General features: G+C 35.4%; 1 long non-coding RNA gene across 1 annotated transcript; it reads right to left on the bottom strand.

Annotated features, from left to right (window-relative positions):
* Positions 1-1,073: 1,073 nt before the first annotated feature.
* LOC107312672 lies at positions 1,074-5,283 on the bottom strand. Its single transcript, XR_004307202.1, has 2 exons — positions 4,907-5,283; positions 1,074-1,134 (listed from the first exon to the last, which is right to left on the bottom strand). It is a non-coding gene; the product is annotated as an uncharacterized LOC107312672 (long non-coding RNA).
* Between the last annotated feature and the right edge of the window lie 4,170 nt (positions 5,284-9,453).

Raw genomic sequence — 9,453 nt, 5'->3', positions numbered from 1 at the left:
GAATCTATACTCAAATCTCCTCCTCAGTAAAGAATGGCACAAATGTAATTCTTATGTAACCTGTAAACCACCCAAAGTGGGACAACTGAATGTTACAGACAGAAAAAGGGAACTGCCGTGCCCATCTTTGAAAGGTCTGCATTGGGAGAAAACTAAACTGGACCTGAAACCTAAACCTGGACCTGAAACCTAAACCTTGGAAGCCAACACAATCATTCACTGACGTGTTTATTTTTTGGAAAAGATTTCTCCTTTCAAGGCAAAGAATTCTTCCTATAGAATCACCAAGGTTAGAAAATACCATCAAGATCATCCAGTCCAACCATCTGCTTCTCAATCACCAACAGTTCTTACTAAATTTTGTCCCACAACAGAATGCCTAAATGTTCCTTGAACAGCTTCACAGTCAGTGACTCCACCACCTCCCTGGGCAGTCCATTCCAGTGCTTGACGATTCATTTGGAGTAGCAGTATTTCCTAACATCAAACCTGAATTTTCTGCATCACAACTTGAGGTCACTTGTTCCAGTCCTATCACTAGTTACGTGAGAGAAGAGGCCAACCCCCTGCTCACTACAGCCTCCCTTCAGGTAGTTACAGAAAGTGATAAGGTATCCCCTGAGCCTCCTCTTCTCTAGACTGCAAAATGCCAGCTCCCTCAGCCACCCCTCATAAGACCTGTGATCCAGACTACTCATCAGCTTAATTGCCTGTCTCTGGACTTGCTTCATCTAACCATATACATATATATAATATACATATACTTACAATGCCTCATCACTACTAGGTCACATACAGTATTACTTTCAATGTTGTGCAGTGATCAGCAGACAATTGTTATCAGAGCTTGAGTTAAATGGTCTCCTTCAGGGAAACCTTTCTAGTATGGAGGGACCGTGAGCCCAAAGAGATGGCATTCAGTGTAATACCTCTGATTTAAGTCCACTCTGAGCCATTGTCTATCTTGATTTTTACCTCTGTCAAAGACTTCTCCTCCTGTCTTGCCTTCCTACCTGATCAGTTCTGAATTCCAGTTCTTGCTCATGTCTCCAGGTATAGTGGCCCAGTTTTTTTTTGTTTTTCTTTTTTCCCATGTAATCCTTAAATGAGTAGATAAAACAGCTCAAGAAATATCTGTAGAAACAAAACAAAACCACAAACCTCCAATGAATATCTTAGGAGCTTCTTAGTGACTACAACAATATTTAATCCAAATTTTAGATTTTGGAACAACAAAGGATTGAACATATTTTCATCACTCATTTTCCACTACATTTATACGAAGTTCTTCAATTTAGCTAGGGCTCAATACCTATTATATATTACTATATTAATTGTAAATCTGAACAGGAACACAGTCCTTTCCCACACAGTAAATAAAATATCAAAGCAGAAAAGAACTAATTATTTCACAAACCAAACAACTGCTTCTAAGGCCACCTGGAAAGTTATTTGCTTCAAATGAAGTTTCAAGTACTTGGACACATTTATGAAATGTATAATGCTTGGTATCATCTAAAGAAGGGTATAAAACCAAATTGCTTTATCTCACATGACAAAAGCAAGCACCTTTTAGATAAAGTTTGCAGTTTGCTGGGAAAGGGGATGTTGCATCCCATACAGTTCAGTTTCCTATGTATACAATCATCATTACTCAGTACAACTGTCAAGACAGGACCATATGAATATTAACATAACACTTGAGTAGTAGTACAGTTTTAAAAAGAGAAGAAAAGCAAGAAAACTACTATCCAAACCCCTAAATTGAACTCCCTGGTTCATGATCTCCCTCCCTCTTACCATAGAGGGAACATAAAGACCCACATCTTCTGCTTAGTCATTGTTCTGAACCACTCTGATGTAGATGCAGCGTCAAGAGAACAAAGTGAAACTCCAAAATGCATTCAGAGTTGGGACCTCAGTACCATCTGCTTCTATTTAAAGATTTGATCTTACTGCACCAAATTACCAGCTAAATGCCTAAATCTGTATCAAAGATCAACATCCCTACTTCACTGAAGTGAGAAAATATTGTTCAAAATAGCAGTTATTTTAATGCTGAAAATAATAATTTCTTAGGGCACAGAACTAGGAATGTCAGCTTATGTAAGTCTCTTTTCCTCATCCTTCTTCTTGCTTAAGAACGAAGTTCTGGCCATTTGGATTTCATCTGAGATGAAGTCGTAGCCATGCAGTTATCTGCATAATGGCTCCAAGTAGAACTAGCCTGACCTACTGCAACCTATTCAGAGTTTTTCCATTTGCAAATTTCTTACTTGTTACTTAGAACAGGTGATTGAGCTATTCCAAATTTGGCTGTAGTACAAAAAAGCTTTCAGACATACTGGGATAAAGACTTTAAAGGAAACTGCAAACCACACCTTTAATTCTTTAATTGCTAAACTGTATTTTAAGACTTGAGTATTTATTTATAAGAGGTGCTGCAGTCTATATAATAAATTGTGAAAAATGCAGAGTACTGTAAAGCTCTGAAGGAGAAAAAAAAAAAAAAAAAAAGGCTTTCCTAATAAAATAACCACCATGAGACTGAAAGTACAAGTAGGCAATGAAAGCTACATGAATGTGCTACATGAAAAAGTGAAATCCAGGCGCAGAGGGTTATGTTCCTGACTTGTACATTTCAAGTTCTAAAGACCAGATTGACTTACAGGCTTTAAATTGACTGGAGTGCTGATTAAAAAACCCCCAAAACTGTGTGAAGAATATTCTTAATAAAATCAGGTTTGATTAAATATGTATACACACTTCTGAAAATAATTACAAGGCAAATATGGAAAGAAAATTTAATAGTAACACTTCAATTTAAGTCTAAATAAATGTACTTAATTTAAACTCTTTAAATGTTCTTGATTATATATATATTTAATGAAAGAGAAAAACTGTTCCCATCATATCTAATATTTCTCAGTTCTTACACAAAAGATGTCATAATATGTTGTAAATCTTCATGCAGGCCAGTAATGTCCTAGTCTGAAGCATAATTCCTTCAATTTCACCAAAGCAAAAGTGTCTCTTTGTGATTCATTTAGGCATTGAGAAACTGGGATTTTTTGAGTAAATAAATAGTATCATTTAAACTAAAAGCAACTTTCCATATCAAAGAAGAAGAAAAATGGAATCCTAGACTACCAGACATATATTTGCATATCAAACTGTGGGCTCCAGTGTTTTGTGAATACTGATAGAGTTCAAAAACTCTGACTTCATATTCTGAACATCAATATGATCTTTATGTATTCTTTGTGAATTAGTCCAGTCATTTGCTAGGAAAGAAGTTGACACTTTGAAAAGATACTGTCACTGAGGATGGCTATTTACCATGCAGAGGCAGATTTTCTATAAATAGGGTCATTAACTAAAGGTGAAACTAATAAAGAATGGATGCAATCTATCTGCTCTTTCTATATAATACCACATAAGAATAACCAGCTTAAAAAAAAAAAAGCCACATAAGGCCTGTTGTCATAAAATTGTTAACAAAAGGCAACTTTTCACCAAAAGGCCATTTTTTCTAAGAATATTTTGTCACGGACTTCCTCTTTATTTAAGTAATAGCCTCTTTATTTAAGAAATTCCTTTGCTAAGTTTGTATTCATAGTTTTCTGTCATGTTAGCCTTGAAGAAGACATGAAAGAAGTTTTCAGTTCTGAGAATGAGGTGCAATCTGAAACAGTCAGACCTCTTAACAGCTTCAGTGCTTGAAATGCTTAGCCTGAGGGATAAAGTAGCAAAGAAAACTGTCTACCTCCCATAGTTTTGAAGCAGGAAGAAATAAGAACAATACTCAGGTGCCACCCAAATTATACTGACAGTAAAGCTGGACAAAGTAAGAAGGTCATACTTGCATAAAAAGATGCAAAATTGACCAAGGAAAACTTCATTGATTTCTGAAATTAATACGATTCACGATAGAAAATTACAACAGCAATCAGGGTTCTTATTTTTCAGAAGAATAAAATAAAGATTGAGCACGAATGTGTTCTGGAGTGCTACACCTACATTTTTCCATTTTGAATCAACGTAATTTTTAGGATTTTGCCTATATCTTTTTATCTTTTTTATTTTATTTTATTTTATTTTATTTTATTTTATTTTATTTTATTTTATTTTTTATTTTATTTTATTTTATTTTATTTTATTTTATTTTATTTTATTTTATTTTATTTTATTTTATTTTATTATTTAAATGTAAAATGTATCACCCATAATTATCTGCATTTTTTCCCCCCATAAGTAAAAAATGTTGTTAATTACTTCATTTTTATGGGAAATTGGAGTATCAGTATTATTGCAGTTCTTCAGCATCATGGTTTGATCTACTTGATGACAGAATCTGAGACAAATGTTTCTCAGTCTGCATATCAGATGCTGTGGTTGATTCACAGCTCATACTGTGCAATCAGAAAGGTTTATATAACGTGGGCAATTTTGTCTCCATTTCAAAGATGGTCATTTACAAAACCTACCAGGACCCCACTGATATATTTCATTCACAGTTCTGTATCTTTTGATTCAAACTCTTAGCAGGTTTCAATATACTCAGACTAATTTGTGTTTAGGAATAAGGCATTCTATCTGCTCCAACATTACTGCCTCTATCTGCACTCCAGAGAAGTTCTTCCAGCTGAAAATGGCTTGCTTTTTTCAGGGGTGCATAAGTTTCTTCCCTGAGCACAACTTCCTTGACTCTAAACCCAGCAACAAGGAAAAGACAGAAAAGACCTGCTCACTGCATTTTATAAAAGACCGTGCTCATACATACACGCACAAATCACTTATAAACATAAGGAATCAACTCTACTGTCTTCTGCATAGTCCAGAAACTCTCCAGATACTAGCTTTTCGAAAATGAACAAATGTTTAGACATTTTTCACATGCAAATACCTCATATATTTCGGATAGATGCTTGAGAGTTGATTTGTCCTTTAGTATGTCCTACAGTAGCAAAATTCAATAAAGTAACAATCCAGGCACATTTTTCATTCCAGGAAATCTCTGCTGCGGATGCTCTTTCTTTCCTTTCCTGCCTTTTCTATTGATTGCATCTTCCACAGTTAACTAGAAGCCACACATCTCTTGGTATGATGCTAAAGCCTTGTTTTTCTGTTTTCTTATTTTTAATAGGCTAATATCCTTTCTCAGAATGATTTTGCAAAATGTACAACATCTAAGAATGCTAAGAACAAACTAAACATTTGACAGTTTGTAGATTTTCTGTCTGCTTATAAGGCACAGTGAGTTTGATCTAAATGCGTTCTGCATTCTCCCTTTGTTTCCCTCCCTGTAATCTCTTACTCACATGAAATTCACGTATAAAAGAAAAAAGCCTAACAAAGGATAAAATGTTAAATCAGTGTTCTGCTTTAGATTCTCAATCCCTTGAGTCATTCCCAGCCCATGAGTGCTTCTTTATTCCTTTCATTCCAATTACTATTTAACCATCAAATGAAATAACTAGCAAAGGAAATAAGTTATGCAACATATAGCATTCCCCTGGAAATATTAAGTAGCTTTTATAATATGTTACTTGACAATGCTGAGAAACAGATAGAAGCAATTAACATCAAATTGTTACTTTTCTCTGAAGGAAAATATTTGCTTAATTCAACCATTAAAATGAAAAGAGAAATTTAATTACAGCAGTGTTTTGTTACTGCCTGTCCAGATTAACAAAAAGCACAAATATATCTCTCTCGAGCCCTATTCAATATTAAAGGGAAATGTAGGTAAGTCAGTTGAAGAACATGGCACATTATGACAACAACTACCTTCTTCAGTTTCCATATGAATAATATCACACAAGCTTAATAAGCACTGCAAGCTATGAACTGTTTTGGTTTTTGTTTGGTTGGTTTTTTTTTTTTTGTTTTGTTTTGTTTTTTAATAAACACATAATTATCAGAAAATAAGAAGATTAAAAGGTTAATTTTTACATCTTTTATATTTACACTGCAAATTCAGTATATGCTTGGTCTGCAATGGATCATGTTACAGTTTTCAGCATCCTATCTCCAGCTCTGAAGTAAGATAGTATCAATTGGGATTTCAAAAAGACAAAATAGGCATATCAGGACTGTTAAAAATCCCCATTCCTTAGACAGAAATATTAGATCCACCAGACTTTGTTTCTGCTGAAGGTCGTCATCCCTGATCATGCACAAATCAGGTGTCTAACATTTGACAAAAATTGTCATATCTGCAATGAATGATGAACATGCCTGTTCACTGGTATTGTCTTTCTTCACTGCTGAGCAGGTCAAGTTACATTCAACACAGAAATGCTAAGGGGAATTTGTAATCTACTTATAATTTTAGTCATCTGTGATGAGTCAGTTATATTCTCTTAGTCATATTAGCTAAATAGCTGTTCACAATCTTTCAAACATGATCTGAAGGATCATGCTAGCTTGAAGAAAATCATACTTCTGCTTTAGGCTGCGTCTCTCAGAAAGAATTCTGTAGAGTGGGACTACGTGACATGAAGAGCACTATCACTGCCAAAGCACATAGGAATTACAGCACCTTTTACAGCACCTTTTAAAATTAGGAACCCTTCCTCTAGAAGAGTGACAGTAGCTGGTTCTCTCTTTTTTTGCTTTTGTTTTCTACTGTCATTTATTGGTAATTACAGAAAATAGCTAATTAATTCAGAGAGCTTGTTCGGTGTGGTGTTGGCATTTTCTTACACGCTGAATAACAAAACACAAACTGCTAGAAAAACTACAAAGGGAAAAAGGTGAAACAGAAATAGGTTATGAATCTTAAAATTCTTGTGCACCGAGAGAACAAAGAATGAAAGCTGATTTAATTTAAAGAATGGTATTTCTACAGACAATTTAGAGCCACAAATACGCAAAGGTCTCTTTCAAGGAGAGTGTTGGAGTATTCTTCCCTGGGTTTGATAAATCCAACTCTAACTGTATTTGAAAATTTATTTGAAGCAGGCAGCTTATCGCCTTCAGATAATACAATACAGGAAAAAAAAACAGGAATGCATTAAAAGAGCTGGTTCAGTTACAACTGCAGCTGCTTCCTGTAAATTCCATCTTTTGAATAATAAAATTATTGGGTAATTAAAAGCAATTGCCACTTCTGTTTTCCTACTGATAAACATTATAAAAACCCTCAGAACCACTGCTTTTTCCTGTTTATAGCAAAGCTCATCATCATCATCATTTAGTAAACTGTTCTGTGTAGGGCACACTGGATTTGCAATGTAAGCTTAAAAAAAGAGTTGTAATAGGACCAGATGATTTCTGGTTACTTATAAAGACCAAAAAAATCCATACTACTAAACCACACTATAACAAATATGCTACCTTATTGAGGAAGTTTGCAGTACGCTGCATAGTGTATGTTTTTAGTGCAATCTGTTGTCAAAATATGGTGCCAAATTCTGTGCACATTTGAATGTGCTTAACCACAACTACTAAGATGAATTGTACGCTCTGGGGAGAATCTCCACTTCCAACAAGACGTGTTTTATTTTATAAGTTCAATTGCTTAACTTACCTTGTCTGTACCTACTGGACTGCGTAGCCCGGCAGCCCAGCCGGGATAGCATTGCCAGCACGAGTTAGGGGCCACAGGCTCTGTGCTGCCTTGGTAGGGCCTCAGGAGTGAGGAACGTCAGGCTTTGTTTGAACTTCTCTCAGCCAGCCTGGAGCTTTCTTTCAGCTTGTTCAGTTGTACAGGAATTTTCCTAGTAATCAGTGGGCTATGCCTAGCTTACTTTGTTTCTACTTCTCTTTTTAATTAAAAATGAAGAGGAGATGTATGTGAACATGGTATGACTGCAGGGGACTTAAAAAGTGGAGATGTAGGACACAGTACAAGGGATTACATGCAAGGGATGAGAAGAAAAGGGGCAGAGGATTACTACAGAGACCAGGGTAAGAGAAGAGCAGTTACTTAAAAAAATACAGATCTGGGCACTGGTTTTAAGAATAAAAACAGATATCCAGCATATGTGAGACATTCTATATACAGTAATAGAGATGTAACAGAGACTCACAGATTGATGGAGAAAGACCAAGGCCAAAAGAAGAGTTCTAGAAAACATACTGAAATAGAGGATCTCAGAGCAAGAAGTTTGTCTGTAATGTGCACTTTGTGCTGAAATGGGACACAGCAGATTTTTCACAGGCTAGTAGGAACTGCCTGGCTTACCTGACAGCATATATGCCAGGAACAGTGATCAGCTATCACCAGCTCACTAACAAGACTACTTCATCAGCCACAGGCTCTGTCACAGTGTACGTTATAAATTTTGTGACCTGTACTGCTCTGAAAGTTAATGTAAAATTCATTAGCAGCAGACAAAAATAGAAAATTGTTGGAAAAAAGTTTCAATGTGTATGGCATAGGAAAGACTTACTTTCCCTTTCCACTCCAATTCCTATTTAGAATTTTGACCACTATTTTCAGCTCTTTATTCTAAAGACTGTACAATTTTTCTCCGTAATTTGTCTTCTATCTATCAAAATATAAAGAATGATACAAAATACAGGATTGAAGTAATCTGGATGGATAGATCTTATGATCACAGTAGGTGTAGTCTGAGTTTGATGACCAACTGATTGACTGAGAGAAATAGAGAGCCAAAAGCAATCTAAAATGAGATGGCATTAATCACAATAAAGTTAAGAAAATATAGGTATCTGGGGAAATTGACATCTGTTTATGGGATGTGATCTAGTGTGAAAAATCTTTTGCCTTTTCCTTTGGCTACTACACGAAACTCAAGCTTTAATATTCAGTACACACAAGTATTAAAAACAAACAAACAAACAAAAACAAACACAGAAAATTTAGAACTTAACAAGTGGAATTTTCTCTAAAAGTCTTAAGAATAGTTCCAGATCTAATGAATACTTTGAATCCTAAAATGAAATGGAGAAATGGGAAAAGCTGCCTCTTGGCAACATTCAAGCAAATCATTGCTCTGCTGCTTTGTAGTACAAGCTACTGCCTTCAGTAGGAAGGTGACAGAAGGCATCACGCAGTACCTGAAGCTGCTTCTTTATCACATCATCAGGTCAGAGTCTGAGAACCTGTGCTCTCACCTGTCTCTGAGGTTACTTCTGCTTCATATTTCTAACATCCTTATACAATGAACTGTACATTTCCAGGTCAATGCAGGATTTTTGTTTGTTTTAAATATAAAAGATACTCAATCTCAGATTCAGTTCAGACAGAGAAAGACTAACACAAGCCTGAAACTAACTTTAGAAAACAAGAAAAGCAGTATTGCTGGAGAGGGAACTATGTACCACAACCATGACTACAGAGGTGACTGATTTTCATACACTATAAAGAAATGTGCTTACTAAATAACCCATTTGAAAGCAGCAGCTCTTATCTCCGTATACAGCTAATCTATTAAAACAGACCACAAAGAAATATTGTAAAAGTGAATGACATTGAATGTT

Source organism: Coturnix japonica, chromosome 4 (assembly GCF_001577835.2).
Source record: "Coturnix japonica isolate 7356 chromosome 4, Coturnix japonica 2.1, whole genome shotgun sequence".
Classification (NCBI taxonomy): Eukaryota; Metazoa; Chordata; class Aves; order Galliformes; family Phasianidae; genus Coturnix; species Coturnix japonica.
This window is presented reverse-complemented; position numbering and strand designations above follow the sequence as displayed.